At 40.3% G+C, this 19,116-nt stretch overlaps 1 protein-coding gene across 1 annotated transcript in view; it reads right to left on the bottom strand.

Moving 5' to 3' along the window:
- The window catches only part of TAOK3 (TAO kinase 3), a 236,691-nt gene that overhangs the window by 141,887 nt on the left and 75,688 nt on the right, over positions 1 to 19,116 (bottom strand). The window lies entirely within an intron of this gene.

The following is a 19,116-nucleotide window of genomic DNA, read 5'->3' as shown; positions in this document are numbered from 1 at the left end:
TTTTAGTTGGAAGAGAAAGAATAAATTAGTTTTTTAATCCCAGAATTTTTTTTGGTTTCCTTCAAAACCTTTACAACTTTGAATCTATGGTTGCAAAATATAAATAATTTAAGAGTCAGGTAAAACTTTTCAAATTTAAGACCCATGACCTCTAAGCACAAATTTTAGGCAATCAATTTTAGTAAAGAGATAGGGTTGTGAAAAGAACAGGAGAGTAGGAAACTTTCCGACATTTTTTAGTTTTGTGAAACTGGAAGGCCACTTTCATCATTTTAGGCCTCAGTTACCCCTTCTGTAAAATGTCGATAATGATGCCCATAGCACCTACCTTCTAAATTGCTGTGGGTGTGGAGTGAATGGTGTGTACATAAAGCACATACCAATTAATCAATCAACGTTAATTATGCACCTGTGCAGTGGATTTGGAACCAAGAAGGCTTCATGAATCAAGAAAAACTTCATGAATTCAAATCCAGCCTCAGATACTTACTAACTATGTGACCTTGGGCAAGTCACTCCACCCTCTTTGCCTCAGTTTCTTCATCTGTAAAAACATACAAAGTAGGCTATCTATAGATAAAGAGGAAATAACTAAGAGAGAGAAAGCACTAAAATTAAGAAGGGTTGGGAAAAGCTTCCTACAAAAGATGAGATTTTAGTTGGGACTTCAGATAAACCAGCTATGGTTAAGGTTTAATGCATTTCCTTTTGGAAAATTTAAACTGCTCACCCGATGAACCTGGCTACTCAGTATATTAGGCCTTAAATGAAATAAACTGCATGTTATGATAACTGAATCAGAGGCTGCTAAACCTCTGAGAAAGCAGGTTTAAATAAGGTATTAACTAGAATCTTAGGGCCTTGATTAACTTCAAATGCACGAGTGGCTCATTCCTAGAAAACAGTTTACTCACAGGAGGGACGTGAGCCCTCATATTTATCTTTTCTCCAAATGCTTCCTCGAAACATGACTTTCTTAAAGAGCATCCCATTTCTGTCTGTTCTTACACGGTACAGCTCCTCCAATTTAAATGGTCCAAAAAGAAATACATTAAACTGCAAAAATCTCACACCACTTTAGCCACCTTCATTTCTCTGCAATATATTTCAGGCCCACGTGTACGTGCCTGATGTCGTTTTGGCTCTTTACATTCCTAAGAAACATTCTCTCTCCCATTCCACTCTTGGAAGGAATCAAAATAATCCATTTTAATTTTCTTCTGACCCTTCTCTCATACCTCTTGCTCCATATATATGGACTTATTTTTATTTTTAGAAAGATAGAATCTGAAGAATTCATTTCAAAACAGAACAAGATGCACAGTTATCTTCTCCTTCCCTCTCACTGAGAAGGAAGTCCAGTGAGAAAATAGAAGGGTGACAAGAATGGCGAATTTCAGGTCTTTTTGCTCATCATTCGGCTTATTTGGTTTTGGGGAAGAGGTTTTACCAAGCATGTAGGATTTCAAATCATTCTGTTTAATTTTTGATGTTAAGAAATGCAAATCTTCCAATGACACTAATTAACCAAATTATTTTTTTCCAAAGGTGTACCTACTGAATACCAAAAAAGAAAACAAAGACACTTAAAAGTTGGAAGCATAGATCTCCCTCCCCAGACTCACTACCAGAAAACTGGACACTTGGTGATGAACTATTTTGGCAAGAGCAACTTGGGAAGATGGTCCATTGAAGGCATAAAAGGGATTGGGTCTGCATTGGTGGAGAAAGTACCCCCCTCTCCACTAATGAAATCAGGAAACTTTTCAAGTTTGAGGTGCTGAAGTAAGTCATGTAAAGAGGGATTAGTCTTATTCTGTTTGGCCTTTGAAGACTGACCAAGGTCCAGTGGTGGAAGATGGGGGAAAGTTGATTATTGTCTGAGAGGTGTCCAAAAATAAAATTGGGTGCCAGCCTTGGGAAGAGGGGAATGAGAGATGGACAGTGGGCAGGGGGGGAAGTGATCTTCAAAATGGAGCTTAGTGAGCTACTTTTTGAGGATACAGTGAAGAGGGCTTATGCTTGAGGCAAGAGTTGTGTTGGTCTACTCTTCAAACACTAAGGTTCTATGTTGTTGCTTAGTCATTCCAGTCATGTCCAACTCTTTGGGACCCCATTTGGAATTTTCTTGGCAAAGATACCAGAGTGGTTGCCATTCTTTCTCCAGCTCATTTTACAGATGAAGAAACTGAGACAAACTGGGTTGGGTGACTTGCCCAGAGTTATAGAGCTAATAAATGTATTAGGCCAAATTTGAATTCGGGTCTTCCTGATTTCAGACCTCCTGGCATTCTATTTATTCACTGTGCAGCCTAGCTGCCCTCAAGATTCTAGGAGATAGAGGTACTGCTATCTCTTCTTTATAGATATAGGAAATGGCATGGAAAAAGGTGAAATAACTTATCCAGTCATATTTGTCATGGTAAGGGGCTAGGATGCTGGAATTTTGACTCCCAAGTCTAACGCATTTCTCAAAATATTACCGAATCACAGATCTGGCTGTGGAAGGGAACTCAGAACCCACTTAGTCTAACCTCTTTATTTTGCAGATAAGGAAACTGAGGCTCAGGAAGGGGCAGTAACTTGGACATCAAGGGCACAGGAATAGAATAGTAGAGAGAACCTAGGTCCTCCGACTGGAGGGCCAGGGCTCTTTCCACTTTCCCTATTCAGCCTTACTGACAAGATGACTAAAGAAATAAAAGGGGGTTAGAAAATGTACATAAACCCCTCAACACCTGCTGTGCTCTCCTGACTCCAAGGCTTTTCATCACTTGGTTTCGGATGCCTAGAGTCCCACCTGTTGCATTTGTAGTCTTAACTTAAACCTGGACACAAATATTCATCTATCCAGGAAGATTTCCTTGATCTTACCTCCCCTCCTGCCCCCAGATAGATAGTAATAATCCTTCCCTCCTGGATCCTCACATAACACTCTGCTCCTAGTCATTATTTTGTAAATCTATGTATATGACCTAAGATCATCTCTTCCTCCTTTGAAGGCTGGGTCTATATGGTATTGATATTTTAAAAGTTTCCCAGCACTTACCACAGTGTTGTGTGTCATTTTTGGGGACCAAACCTGTGATTTCATTGGTATAAAGATCTACCACTAAGGAACCCCCCCCTCTACCAATATAGATAGTCACCGGTTTTGAAACAAGAGTTGTACCTGGGTCACTGAGAGGTTGACTTGCCTAGGGTTATGCAGCTGGTATGGGTCCAAGGGGAAATGAGGTAACCTATCTTTTCCTAAGTTTGAGACCAGCTCTTTCTCTGCCATGCCATGGCTGCGTCTCTTCCTACACAGCATAGGCATTTAATAAATGGCTATTGAGTGCCAACTGTGAATTTTGAACACAGGAGGAAACAGCTTTGGATATTCTTTCTCCCTTCTAATAATCTCTAAGTGGCTCTTTTTTCAAGGTAAGAAAACCACTTTTATGATATAATATTTCATTCTGAAAGTTTCTTAGAGACTATAGTTGCTTATTAATGTCCAATTATGATCATTGTTTCTACTATGCAAAGAATACTGATGGAGTGAGAGGGTTCCTTCTGTCATAGGAATTATAACCAGAGAGTATTTATTCTGTCTGGGTCAACCTATATGAAATGATACAAAGAGGTAACCCAGAATTCACTCACTGGGGCTTGAACCAAAGAGTACGAGATAAGTCCTGACCCAACACAAGTGCAAAAAAGTCTTACTGGGGCCGAGAAAAGCCACTTTTTTCCTCCTTCAAATAATGATGTTTTGGCTGGTGCAGGGAAGGAGTTCCTTTGACTCTGTTAGGAGGAGCACTTGGTGTCCTTGCTCTCTCTGATGCTTTGGAATGGGTCTCACTACATATAACTATCAAAGCTTCCACACCAGAAGAAAAAAAACACAAAACATAAAAGTCATGCTGCCCAACTCGGAGAGAATTGGCAGCTCCACTACCCTCTGATTTCCTCACACCCTTAGACTCTTCTGGTATTGTATTTATTGCATAAATCGTGAATGATTCTGAAGAACTCATCAAGGCTTTAATTTGAAGCTTCTCTCCTCCAGCAGTTTAATTACACATCAAATTTCTTGGTGCAGTGAAAAAAAACTTGATAGGTTGATGATTTACTCTTAACATGAGAAAGATCTTGCTCTTAAAGAGGACATTCACTTCCCCTAACTGCTGGTGTTAAGCCCTTCACCTGATCTCAGTTGATCTTTCCATCTGGGCATGATTCTCCCTCCTGTACTCTGCCATCTAGCTAAACTGGCCATCTTTCTGCTCCTTACTGACAATACTCCATTTCCCATTCCTGAACCTTTGCAATGGTCATTCCCCAAGCCTGGAATGCACTCCCTCTCTTCTGTCTGCCCCAAAGAATCTCTTTCTTCTTTTCAGATGCAGCTCAGGCACCATCTTCTATATGAAATCTTTCCTAGCCTCCCTAACCTCTAGTGATCTTCACGATCTACCTTGAATTTAATGACTATAAGTATATAGTCATTAAATATAGTCGTTAAATATGTATATATACATTTATTCATTTTTGTAGCTATGCTCTGTGCCTGGTTATTTCCTCCTTAAAATGTAAGCCCCTTGTGAACAAGGACGGCTTCATTCTTTGTCTTTGTACCTTCAGAACCTAGCACAGTGACTGGCACACAGTTGGTGCTTCATAAATGTTTGTTGACTGAATTAAGGACCACAATGGGACTAAACAACAAAACTGATTTCAGATCATTATTTTGGCTGCTGAATCAGTTCACTCTACCCTGAACAAATTCTTATACTTATAAAATCTTACTTGACTTAAGTAACCATGATGTGTAATGACTCATAAGCATTCATTCAACAAACATTTTACTCAATACAACACATTAATCAAATGCCTGCGCTATAGGTACAAGACGTTATGTTAGACTCCTGAGAAAGAAACAAAAAATGAAAAATTCCTTGTCTTTCAGGAATTGTTGACATTCCATGTAATTGATAGAGACAATTTTCATGGCATCCTTAGGGCAAAAGAAATATCTAACAGTTTTGTTCATTAAGTAGTCTGGCCAAATATTTAAATAGCTCAAGTCCTCCCCTGTTGCTTTGCTATGGAGCCAGGGCAGTTAGACACATAACTTGGGAACCAAGATGATAAGGATTGGAAAGGGACTGCACCTATGACTTTACTGCCATAGCAATTCCTCTACCTATATACATTGGCACCTTCTCTGAAAATTAGGCATTTTATGTACTTGTATACCTAATACCTAGAATGATACCTGAAAAATAGTAGGTTTTAATAAATATGTGTTGAGAGATTGATTAATTGCTTCCATAAGTTATGTAACTCGCCCCAGGGATACACAATTGGTATGTAGCAGACTTGAACTCAGTTCTTACTGAGCTTGAGCTGGTTTTCTATTCATTATTGTGGCTTTCTTCTCATGGATAAATAAAGAGGAAAGAGAACATCTGTCCAACTGAGGGGTGGGGAATGGGTTGAAAATCAGGGAAGGCTTCAAGTAGGAGGGGGCATCTATGCCAACTCTTAAAGGAAGCTAAGGATTCTAAGAATCAGTGTTGAGGAGGGAAGGGCGTTGGCCTGTCTGAGTGCATGTGGAGGCAGAAGTTGGAATGGCAGCATTTATACTCTCTCCCTTGATGACCTCATTAGCTGCCAAGGGTCAATGATCTCTACACAAATGTTCCTTCATCTTTATTTCTAGGTTTCATCTTTCTGAACTCCATTCTCACATGACCAACTGTCTATCGGGCATTCTGAACTGGGTGCCCCTTAGGCATCTCAAACTCAATATGTCCAAAATGGAACTCATTCTATTTTCCGACAAACCCAACTCTTCCCTATGTCTATAGAGTGCATCACTGTCATTCCCTAGTCCTGGATTCAGGCTCTACACATCAACATCATTCTCAATTCCTCAGTCACTCACTCCACAGAGCCAATTTTTATTGATTCTACGTCTAGAAGCTCTTTCCTGTCTGACCCCTTCTCTCCATTTGTATAGCATTACCCTAATTCAGGCCCTTATCACCTCTTGCCTATACTACCGCCAACAGTCTACTAATTGAGCTCCCTGCCTTAATTCTTTCCCTACTCTAATCCACATAGCTGCCAAAGGAATCCTCCTAAAATGCAGCTCCAGATCTGCCCATGTCAACACCCTCCTTCCATAAACTCCATTGACTCCCTATTACCTTTAGGATCAATGATAAATTCCTCTGTTGCAAGGCAATTAAAGTGATTTACAACCAGGTTCTATCCTTTTCAGCATTATTATACCCTACTCCCTTCAAGGCACTCTATGTATGATTCAGACAAATTGACCATCGTGTTATTCCCCAATGACACTCCTCCCATCTCTGCATTTGCCCAAACCTGGAATGCATTCCACTTGGGTTTCTTTCATGACTCAGCTCATACGTGACCTTCATCAGGCAGCTTTTCCCTCAGGCAGCTGATTTGTACATACCTTTATACATCCATATATCTCTCCTGACAGAAAGTGAGCTCCTTGAGAGGAGCAGCTATTTGACTTTTATCTCTGATTCCCCTAATCCCTAGCACACAGTAGGCATTTAATAAATGTTCACTGATTGACTGATTTTGCAGGTCTCTAAAGGTTAGGCTGTGGAAGATTTTTGAGTGGAGAAGTGATGTAGTCAGATGTGTGCTTTAGGAATATTATGTTGGAAGCTGGGGAGGATGAGTTGGCAAAAGGAGAGTAATTTATGGAATGCATAAGTGCGAGGAATTAAATTATATTGTATGAAAAAATAAGAAGAAATGTCTCTGCCATCAAGTTGTTTACAGTTTTATAATAATTTACAATGGGTAGTTAGATGGCACAGTTGAGACCATGGGTTTTGGGAAACAGGAATATTCAATTTCAAATTCTCCTTCAGACACTGACTAGCTATGTGACCCTCAGCAAACCACTTAGCCTCCATGCCTCAGTTTCTCCATCATTAAATGGGAATAATAACAGTACCAACCTCATGGAGCCGTTGTGAGGATCCAATGAGGGAATATTTGTAAAGTGGTTTATCAATGCTGGCTATTACTATTATCCTGTTCAAGAGCATATGTCAAGTGTGCTGCTTGAAGTACTAAGTAAGCTCTAGCTGGACATCATTTCAAGCTTTTTAAAGTCCTTTGCACACGTTATTTCATCTGATCTTTATAACAATACCTGTAGGTACGTATGGGTGCTATTATTTCCATTTTATAGATGAAGACATTGAGGCCCAGGGAGAGTGTCCTATCCAAGTTATGGAGGTACTGAATGTTATTGGTGGGATCGGAACCCAGGTCTTCCTGCTTCCCGAGCCGGTGTTGCTCACACTGAACCAAGCTGGTGATGAGCTTTGTTTTGTACACACTGAGTTTCAGGTACCAGGGGAACATCAATTATGTACAGCAGGCAATGATAAATGCCAGACTAAGAGCTTCAGAGAGAAGATCTAGATCTGAGAGGAACTGACATGGGGGAGGGAGCTGGAGTCAGGGGATGGATGGGATGTTCAAGGGAAGAGAAGTGAGAAAGTCTAAAGCAGACCTTAGGGGAAATGGCAATGATCAGTCTCTAAACAAAAGTCAGATAAGTGTCAAACTAAAATGTTCGTCCTGTCCCTGTGATCTACATAATAAATATTATTCATGCTGCATATAGGAAGAAACTGTTTATAACTTGTCTAAAGTCACATGAATGAGTAACTGACGCAAGGTAAGAAGCCAATAGAATGTGACTGAAGATGCTTCCAGGGATGTTAAGGCTCCTAGAGCTTCTTTTTCATTTGTGCCTCATGTCAATGAAATAGGAGAATTTCAAAAAATCACATATTTAGAGCTGAAAGGACCTCAGAGGCCATCTTGTCATTATTTCGTAAATAAGGAAACTGAGGCCCAGAAAATTTAAGGGACTTGTCCAAAGTCAAACAGGATGTGAGTGGAAGAGCTAGGAATTATATTTATGTCTTCTGATTCCTAATCCAGTGCTCCTTCCACTGTACCATGAATTTGGGAATTTAAGAAAAGTAATACAAGTATAGAGCAATACAACATTTAAATGGAACCAAATCACACTTTAGTTGCTAAATACATGTGGACATTTCAGGAGGACACTTTCATGTGCATGTTACCATCACACATTTAAAGAATTTGTTTGCTGACTTAATATTTAGATCCGTCTGGTATAGGAGAAATAGGTCTTATGTAGAACAGGAAACAGAGCCAGGTCTCTACCATCTATCCCCACCTCTGTCTATTAGTGTGGGACCTTCAGTGAGTTGCTTCCTCTCTTGGAGAAAGTATCTCAAAATTGGAAGGCCCAACAATTGTCACCTTCTAGTCCAAGTCACACCTGAATGGGAATCTCTTTTACGTCAGGGGGATTCAGCCTCTGTTTGACTAGGACAGGGCCCTGCCATTCTACTTTTGGACAGCTCCCTTGGAAAACGGTTTCATACATCACTTTAAACCAGCCTTTTGGTAATTTCTGACCAGCCTCCTGGAGGTTCATGGAGCACGGCACTCCATCTCTCTGATCTGGACATTTTCTCTGGCTATTCATCCATGCAAGGAATGCTTTCCCTTCTCAACTCTTCCTTTCTACTCTCCCAGGTTCTGCTAAATCTTAACTTTAAAAAGAATCCCATCTTTTGCTGGAAATCTTCTTCAACCTCTCTTAATTCTACTGCCTTCCCTCTGTTAATTATCTCTTATTTGATGTTCAGAGCTTGCTTTATATGCATTTGCTTGCATCTTGTCTCCTCCTTTAGACTATAAGCTCCTTGAGGCCAGGGACTGCCTTTTGTCGCTTTTTGTATCCCCAGCCCTTAGCACAGTGCCTGGCACGGAGTAGGCGCTTAATAACACAACTAGGATGCCCCACACTTTGTACTTCCTCATATGAAGTTCTTTGAAACTGGTCCTCTTTTTGTGTCTTAGACACTCACAGCAGATTGTAAGCTCTTTGAGGGCAAGGACTGTCCTTCTCATATTTGTATTTAGCACAGTCCTTGGCCCTTATCAACAGGCACCTAGGTGGCTCAGTGGATAGAGCACCAGGCCTGGAGTCACGAAGATCTGAGTTCAAATCTAGCCTCAGACACTTCCTAGCTGTGTGACCCTGGGCAAGTCACTTCACCCTGTTTGCCTCACTTTCCTCACCTGTAAAATGAGCTGGAAAAGGAAATGGCAAACTACTCCAGTATCTCTGCCAAGAAAACCCTAAATGAGGTCATTAAGTCAGACATGACTGAAAATGATCGAACAACAATAAAAGTGAGTGTTTCTTGATTCTTGACATATTCTCCAGCCCTATGACTATGTTGGCTTCTCTTCTTTGGATGGGAGCCAGCTTGTCAGTGTCCCGAAAACATGGCTCTTCCAACTGAATACATTTGTAAAATGAGGAGGCTGGACCAGATAAACAACTTTTCAAGTCCCTTCTAGCTCTAAAATTCTGAAAGTCTTTGAATTCAGAATCACGGGCTAGTTACCAAGATAGCCTATTCAGATTCACAGAAGATGTCAGCTCTAACTTAACCAATCTTCCCGGCAATCTTCACTTTATTTATCCAAAAGTGACATGAAAGAAAAACCTGTGCGTTAAATACCTTTCACCCCTGCAAATTTTACCTGCCACCGTTCCCCCAATATCTGAAGGAGCTCTAAGGGAGGCCTATATTTATAACTTCTGACTCCCTGCTACCAGTTCGCAGTGCCAGGCAGTGGAGATAATAGAGCACGCAAAAATAAGAGCTTTGAAAATAAACCTTCTTGCAGCTAATGAAGGATTATCTGGCAAAATGTCACCACAGTAAGTAAGTTCTTTTGTTTGTTTGGGGTTGTTTCTCTCCCACTTCCAGGCTAGCGCCCTAAAAAGAAAATTTGCTTTATTATAGTCAAGTTTAAGGACCAAAGGACTCAGAAATAACTGTATGGAATTAAATGATCTTTCTTTTAATTCTCTGGGGAAAAGAAAGGTCTGCTTAGCATTCCCAAGTTACTTTGAGCAGAAGTATTACTATTGAGTTTGAGCCTGCCTCATTGTACAGATGAAGAAACTGAGGCCCAGGGGAACAATCTGACTTGCTCAAAGTCGCACAACTTCTCCATGTCAGAGCTGTCACTGGGCTAGGGCTCAGAGCCCTCATTTCAATGCTTTTTTCACTATAGCCAACATGATTTATAGGGTTTGGAATTCAGTGCTTCAGCAATTTTAGGTCAATAAGAGTACTGGAAGTGTTACTCATGATAGTTTATAGGACTTTAACCAGTTGTTGATTAAGGAATTACAGGATTCTCAGGCCGTGTGGCCTTTGGCACATAAATCAAATCTTGGAATGAAAAACCTCATTGCAAGAAAGTGTGTGTGTGTGTGTGTGTGTGTGTGTGTGTGTGTGTGTGTGTGTGTGTGTGTGTACATATGCCTGCTGACATAACAGTAAGGGCATCATTCTTTACCTAAATTGCATAAGATATTTTACTGGGCTTTTTTAAAAACTAATGTGATGGAATGAAATAGTAATTTCTGTTTAGTCAACTATGATAACGCAGAATTGGACAGTGATGACGGGAGTCTATTTTGGGTTAGAAACTAAGTGCTTGGTTTAAGTAGCAATAAATTAAAATTGGCTTCTGGTAACAAGGTGATTTATAGTAGGACAATGTATAATATTAATTACAATGACGGATATAATCAAATGATCTTGGGAATTATTCAGTGAGTGAAAATATTTTAGAAACTGTTCATATAAAAAGTTAGAAAGAATTCCATCTAGAACCCAGGAATTCATTTATGACCCACTTAATCTTTCTGAATTGCTTCACTAGAGGCAAATGAATAATAGTAGGTTCTCTCCTAAGAATTTCATTTCAATTTGTCTTGCTTTTCATTTCAAACCTCCTAGGGGAAGATTGCTGGCCAGTAGATATAAGGATGGAGAGCCCATTGAGATGGGAGTCCAGTTAGGAGCTATAATCCTTGACATGCTTTGCAGGGGGAACCATTGTCTTGACTTCCATGAACGCCTCTACCCTAGGAAAAGCCCACTTTGAAGCCTGGAGCCCCTTGCTGCATTTCTAAAGTCAACACTCTTACTCCCTTCCAATTTTGCCTCGCTACTGGCAATTATGGCAAAGATTCACATGGCGGACATGGCACATGTTGGAGCAATGTCCTCCTGTTGCAGACTGCCTCTGGATGCCTTAGAGATTACATCACTCATGGGTTTAGGATTAACCTTTTCTTGGCGGCACACAAGAACAAGACTATTAGAGGAAACACAAATCAACACAAACCATAAATATTAAATTCCTTAGGTACCGTTTAACAAGTGGCCTGAGATTTTTTAAACTACTTTGAAAGTAGAAAAGTAAAAAATAGAAAATTCACTCATTGTTCTTAAATAACATGCAAAATACATTTTCCATAATATAGAAATCAAATAACAGTTGTAAGTTTGTAAACTTTAAAATGTTAAGTTAGTCATTATGATTATGTTGGCTAAAATAAGGAGTATAATTTTAGAATGTAATATTTTCCATACTATAACACAGATGTGCCCTTGTCTCTCTCCCCCATTCCCCAATCCCAAAATGACATAACTACTGTTTAAAGATAAAAACTCTCCAATATAAAGTAATACTAAAATCCCTTTTGTTTCATCCCTTTCAGAGGCAAGGTATATACTGGCAAGAATTCAGAAGAGCAGCTTTACTTAAAAAAAAACCCCTACAACCTTCTAAGTCTGGAGTTCAAGGTCAATGATTACTATCAAAATATCATTAATTGGAAATATCTATGATTCCATTATCACAAAAATGAATTCTCCAGGACAGAGCGAGGTAAGGTCAAGAAGTCTACTCCAACTTTTACAAGCACTCACTGGCCAGGTCCTGTCACTGATACCTCCCCCACATCTTGGCACCACCGGATGATGGGCTCCTAGATCTAGAGCTGGGAGAGAGCGCAGAGGCCATCTAGTCTAATTCTCTCCTTTTACAGATGAGGAAATTTGGCAGAGGGTGGTTGGAGTGCTTTACCAAGGTTATATAAGGAGCACGTATTTGGAACCCAGGTCCTCTCGCTGCAGAGCTAGTGTTCTGTCCACAGTATCACACATCTCTCACATCCCTTTCTGCCTTTCTAATCATGGTATCTCTACCTTAGTTCAGGTCCTTAGCACCCCCTCTCAATTATCTTCCAAACTGGTCTCTGCTTTCCTTCTCTCCCCTCTTCCATCAGTGCTCCATACTGCTTAAAAAACCGATGTACCTAAAACACAAAATCTGATCTTCTCAACCAGTGTTACTCAAAAATCTTCAATGCTTCCTTGTTTCTCCTTGATAAAAAAACAAGTCTTGGTGCTAAAAGCTCTGTCTCTACAAGTTGGCTCCAACCAACCTTTCCAGTTTTACGTCATATTGTTCCTCTACACATAAGGCATATTTCTGTCAATTGGTCATTTGCGGGCTCCCCATACGCCACATTCTAAGAATCCTCTTCTGTGTCTTTGCATAGTGGTTCTCCATGTCTCTGAAACAGTCTTTCCTTCCCTCTGTCTCCCAAGACACATAGCTTCCTTCAAGGCATATTCAGAGGCCATCTCCTCTAGAAGACCGGGTATGAGCCCACCTCCCACAGTTATCAGTGCTTTCTCCTTCCAGAGGCTCTTTTCTTATTTTTTATTTACTTCTATTCATATTATATTTTGCCTGTTCTTCCCCTCCCCCCCAACAGAATATAAGTTCCCTGAGGCCAAAGGCTATCGCATTTTTTTTGCATATATTCAATGCAGAATAGGCACACTAATCAGTTTGTTGTACTGGGTTGGAGCTAGGTGTAGAGTGCTGGGCTTGGAATCAGGAAGGAACATGTTCATGAGTTCAAATCCAGCCTCAATTACTAGCAGTATGATCCTGGACAAGTAACTTACCTAGCCTCTGGAGATAAACTGGAGAAGGAAATGGCAAACCACTCTAGTATCTTTGCCAAAAAAACCCCAACTGTGGTCATAACAAGCTGGACAAGACTGAACAACAATAACAACTGATTTTCAAAAAACCAGTCACGCTCTATGCATGATGAATCTTTGATTACATCAGTGTGGGGAACTCCTTGTATGGAAGCTCCTTCTAGCAACTAGTGTTGACTTGCCTGTGACTAAGTATGAGGGAGGTACTTGACTTGTTCATTATCACCCAGCTAGTAAGTATCAGAGCCAAGATACTTAATTCTAACAACTGGCCACATTGCTCTATTTAATCCAGATAAAGAGTAGATTAAGGATAGGGATAAGGACTGGAGCTGTGGTTTTATGGACACTGGGAGCTTCCTGAGGAGGAGACTATCTCTACCAATGCAGGTCTCCACACATTCCTCACATCTCTTCCTGTCTTATTACTCATGTCATATCTACCCTAGTTCATGTTTTATGTAACTTATAGTCTCAGAGAGTTGCCAAGAGCTGAAAAGTTAAGTGACTTAGCCAGGGTGGTACAGTCAAAAAAGCAGAGTAAATGTAACAGCTGGGATGACCAAGATAATATTTAATAGGTAGGGGTCTCCCATACTTCTACTAATATTGAAATTAATAACACTAACGAATAAACACAGCTAACATTTAAATAATGCTTACTGTGTGCTCTGCATTGTGCTAAGTTCTTTAGAATTATGATCATATTTGATGCTCACAACAATCCTGGGAATTGGGTGCTACTCTTACCCCCATTTTACAGATGAGGAAATTGATGCAAACAGGTCAAGTGACTTGCCCAAGGTCACACAGCTAGTAAGTATCTGAGGTCAAATTTGAACTGAGGTCTTTGTGACTCCAGGCTTACCACTAAGCTGCTCCTAAAAGACAAAAAGTGGGTGGAGGGTCATCTAGCCAGGAGAGATTTGCTGGGAATTACAAATGGTTGGTAAATACAGAGAATTCATTTAACTCATGCAAAGAAGTCCAAATCTTCACTTATAAAACTCTTCTGGGGCACAGAGAAGTCAGAACAAATATCTCCTCCCCTCTTTTGAAGATACAAAGGAAGCAGCATCTTGGGATGATAACTGCTTCATCACTGCAAGTCATACCACCTTTGGAGTCTGAGAAGCGGTTCTACATCAGATGACCAAAAAGAGAGGGTAGAAAGAGTGTAAGAAAGAATGACTCTTTCTCTGTCCCTTCTCCCTTGACAGACTTTCTGTATTTACACATAACTCTAGAGTATTAAGTCTGTTTCTCCAGCCTCTGTGTGGGCTCCAGGATAAGGTAGGGGCTCAAAACCCCAAAGAGGCATGTAAACCAATAGCCTCATTTCAAAAATAAAGGAAGTGAGAGCTTGAGAAACTAAAAGACAAACAAAAATTACGTTCTACTCTTTGAGATGTACACATCTGTATTGACCTACCTACCTTGCTGTATTTGAAGTTTCATGGTTACCATACAAAGAGCCCTGGTTCTGGAACTAGGGAACCTGGACCCAAATTCCACCTATAAAGTCTGCTACCTGGGTGACCTTGGGCAAGTAATTAACTTCCCTGGGCTTCAGCTTTGTAATCCATAAAATGAAATCCCTTCTACCTCTGAATATATGAACCCATAATCCCATGGCTACTGTTTTTTCCAAGGAGTGAACATGCTGAAACCTGGTTTGGGGTGGAAATCTGAACAACAGGGCATTAATTAAGGGTAATGATTTTATAGAGGAGAAACATTGATCGAGTTCTCAGTTTATTCTAGTTCTAAAAAAAATTGGTTTTCTCCATCTGAATTTCTAAACACCATTATTCCAGTGACCAATCCATTACAATTTCAATCACTATTGCTCCATTTTCAGTGACATAAAATGTCCTTTCAATGAATGCAAGAACGTCTATAAAAGGAAACTGGAAACCAGCAGCCTTCCCCCAAATCCATATAGTTCAAAATGTGGCAAACACCCAAACAAGATATGGGTCTTGCCGTGGGTTTTGTTACAGAAGTTTTTGCAGCTGTTAAAGCATATAAAATTTAAATGACTTAATTATGAATAAAAAAAGTCTGTTAAAGAAGAGGAAAATAAGTTTAGTAAAATATGTAACTATGAAAAGGTCCCCTGTAACACAGACATCTCCTCTTCATAGAGCTCTCAGCTTTGAATGCGTGCTAACCTTTGTTGGCAGAATGTTTTAAGTATAATATTAAAACATTCCCTCCATGACAGCCTCTGATGCCTCATCATTCAGGAGATCACAAGCTCTGGTGGTTCTGACCAATCCTGAGTGGAGGGCTCAGTGACAGACCAGGTGTCTGCTGTCTGAGAATCAGCCTAGATAAGCTTGATGAGGCTGATTATTGCCAGGTTACTCACAGGAGGAAGAATGTTTCGGCCATGTCAACTCTGAAAGCCATCTATCAAGTTATAAGTTCATGTTATTCAGTCATTTCAGTTGTGTCCAACTCTTGGGGACCCTATTTGGCGTTTTCTTAGGAAAAGTAGTGGACAGCTTTGCCATTTCCTTCTCCAGTTGATTTTATAGATAAGGAAACTAATGCACACAAGGTTAAGCGAATTGTCCAGGGTCACATAGCTAGTAAGTGTCTGAGACTGGACTTGAACTCAGGAAGATGAGTCAACCTGACTCTGGTGCTGGCACTCTGTCCATTATGACACCTAGTGACTATAGGTTCATAGCATCATAGATTATAAGCTAGAAGGGACTCTAACGGTCATCTAATCCAGTATCCTTGTAATACCTAGTTTTTCACTAGGCTCTGCCATAAAGATTAGAGATACTATTACTATTATCTTTAAGAGCCAAATGGAATATGGTAGAAATGCTGGTTTTAACTATTATTTTGGAAATACTGTTCAGAATGATAGCTTGAGAAAACCTGAGGAGACTGCTTTCCTACCACAACTAGATAGAAGCTGGAGAAGATGAAGAGGAAGAACATGGAGGTATCATTTTCTTGATTTTTAACTTGTGAAGAGGATGCACAGGACTCTTGAGAAGAGATTGTATTTGGTATCCTGAATGAACTAAATGTTATGAGACTGTTTTCAGAAGTGAAGAGAAGTCACTTGTAGTTGAAGGTTTGAGTTGGCTCTGGCTTTGCTCTTTCTTACAGTTAAAATATTGTAAATAATTATCTACATCTTTGATCATTTATTTCACTGTTAATATATTGTACATTCAGTAATATTTATTTGACACTCGCTAACTGTGTGACCTTAGGACTTAACCTCAATGGCCTCATCCTGGGTCATCTCCAGTCATCCTGATGAATATCTGGTCACTGGATTCAGATGGCTCTGGAGGAGAAGTGAGGCTGGTGACCTGCACAGCCCACCCTCACTCAAAGTCAGGTGCAAGTCATGTCATCATTTCTCTGATGGCACGGTGTTCTTCGGCAACAGTTGATGAACACACACATTTAATCTTAGGAGGTTAGATTATACACACATGAGAGAGAGAGAAGAAGGCAAAGAAGAAGAAGAAAGGAGGAGGGGGAGGGACAGGGGGAGGGGGAGGAGAAGAAACTACTTCAGGGAAAGGAGGTTTCTCCAATTTAAAAAATAAATAAAATTTAATGAATGGAGTTGGAGGTTTTGGGTGTAGTAGACTGAGAGATGTTGAAAATTTTATAATTAATAAGTATAGAAAAATACTTCTGGATTACCCTAGAACCTTGGATGATAAGATTAAATATGGAAATGAGTTAAGGAGCAGGCTAAGAAGTGACCCCCAGTTCATTCGGTTGACCCTTATAGTCTTGGATCACACTCTTATTATGGAAGTTAACTGAAGCTCAGAAAGATAGAAGGTCCTGAACAATATCAAAGAGCTAAGATTCCTAGAAGGGCTGCAAAGTGCATTGGGAGAAGAAATGGTCACGTGGAGGATGATTCAGAGATTCATTAAGAACCATAGCGTGAAGACATTACGTTGTAATCTGTAATTTAAGTGTGTTCATCCTTCGTTGTTGAAGAAGACCACGCCATCAGAGAAATGATGACATGATTTGTACTTGACTTTGTTTTGAGTGAGGGAGGGCTGTGCAGGTCACCAGCCTCACTTCTCCTCCAGAGCCATCTGAATCCAGTGACCAGATATTCATCAGGATGACTGGAGATGACCCCGGATGAGGCGATTGGGGTTAAGTGACTTGCCCAAGGTCACAATTTTGGGGTTAAGTGACTTGCCCAAGGTCACACAGCTAGTGAGTAACAAGTGTCTGAGGTAGGGTTTAAACTCAGATCCTCCTGACTCCTGCACTGGTGCTCTTATCCACTGCACCACCTAGCTGCCCCTGTAATCTGTAATATATTGTAGGGGATGTGTAATGGTAAAAAAAAAAAAAAAAAAAAAAAGCCTGCCATTCTATTTTCTTTAGTAATATATTTACCCTTTAGTGCTTGGCTAACTAGGTTACTCCTTAGGTGTCATGCAGTCCTCACTATGAGCTTTTCCAACTTGGTAGGAGTTATGGGAAATGAACAACATGGGCATAGTTTTAGAGAGTCTAGCATCATCTCTAGACCCTGATGAAGCTTCAGAGCAGGAAATTCATGGAATAGGATGTTTTGGGTAATTAGACTTTCATTATATGAAAGCCGTTGCATTTCAACCCCTGAAACTTCTTAGGGTAACAAATTCCAAATATTGGAATAAACACTGAATTCTGGCCTGGAGGGGCTCTCTCTCTCAAGCAGATTCTATATACTGGTTAGTGTGGTTCAAAGTAACCAACAGTACTTTAATACTTCAAGGATATGTAATTTTAGACTGACATTAGCACTCTGTCAATACAAACCACAACCTCTCTATGGCATAGAAGTTATTTTTGAGCGTGTGGTAGTCTGAAAACTCTCTTTTGCAAGGCCTCAGTGAGATGCACAAGGCTTATGCACAATGGGCTGCCTCTGCTCTAGACCCATGGCATCCCTGGAACCTGATAATTTTTCTGGAATTTTCTGCTTCTAGAATAGTCTGTGCTGGAAACTTCCAGTCCATGCCTGCCTTTCTAGTGAATCTCCAGTGTCTCTTTTCCCTACCAAGCTCTGGCTGACCTACTGAGAGAACATCATCCCATTCAAGGTTGCAGTGCCTTCTCTGGTTGTATCATTGATTGTCAAACTCTATTTTGTCCTTGATTGCCCCTCTACCCTCCTTTCCCTCTCCTATGTGTCCTGGATTGCCCCAGTTCACCAGGAGACGGCTCCTTTTTGGGCTCAAGCTCTCCTTTGTGTAAGTTAATGGCCCATTGTTTTAATCATTATTGTCCAGCCTGTTGTTTTTTTTTAAATATAAGACTTCAAGTCCCCAGAGCAGCTATGACAGACTGGGGCAGAGAGTTTCTGTGGCCAAAAAATTTAATTATCCTGTGGTTGACATAATGATGATCCTCTGAGAATTGAGATTCCAGACCCAATAAGGATGAGTCAGTTGCTGAAATAGAAAAATCAGGAACCCTGGGGACAAGTGGCCGCTCCATCATAGAGCCTGTGATATTTTAGAAGAAGACAACCATGCAAAATTTCACATGCAGCCTGGACTTTGGGAGAAGAGATTTCAGTGAGGTTGACAGCACTGGCCAAATATTTTGAAGAGAAAGTTAGCCTAAGAATGAAGGCAGCCTTTCTTTTATTCTAGCAATCCCACAAAGCTAAAATTGTGTAGTGCTCAAGTGATATGCATTCTTTAGAATTAACTTTTGGCATAATAACGGCTGACATTTATGTAACACTTAAAAAGTTTACCAGCGTTAACCTCCTAAAGTCAGGAGATCTTAAGGAAGGACCCTAAGATCATTGAGTGGAATTGTTATATGGAATTTACAAGTGGACATGGATAATAAGGAGCAGCCAGCTGCCCTCTGGAGACTCAGTCTGCCTATTGGAATGGGAGCTGGGAAAGTAAGCCATGAGGAGGTGCTACACTTGCTTCTGAATATATCCCTCCCCATCCTCCTACCCAGCCAGTTATTGGGGTGAGGAAGGGAAGAAGTAGGTCACAGAAACTAATCAATACATCAACTGAATCTGATAGCATTTTCAATGTTTCACACTCACAGTGCTCCATTGTGGCAAATAAATAAGTACATTTTCTCAGTTTTTCTTACA

The sequence above is a fragment of the Notamacropus eugenii genome, chromosome 4 (genome assembly GCF_028372415.1).
Source record: "Notamacropus eugenii isolate mMacEug1 chromosome 4, mMacEug1.pri_v2, whole genome shotgun sequence".
NCBI classification, from domain to species: Eukaryota; Metazoa; Chordata; class Mammalia; order Diprotodontia; family Macropodidae; genus Notamacropus; species Notamacropus eugenii.
Note: the sequence above shows the minus strand (reverse complement) of the source record. Positions and strands in the feature narration are given on the sequence as shown.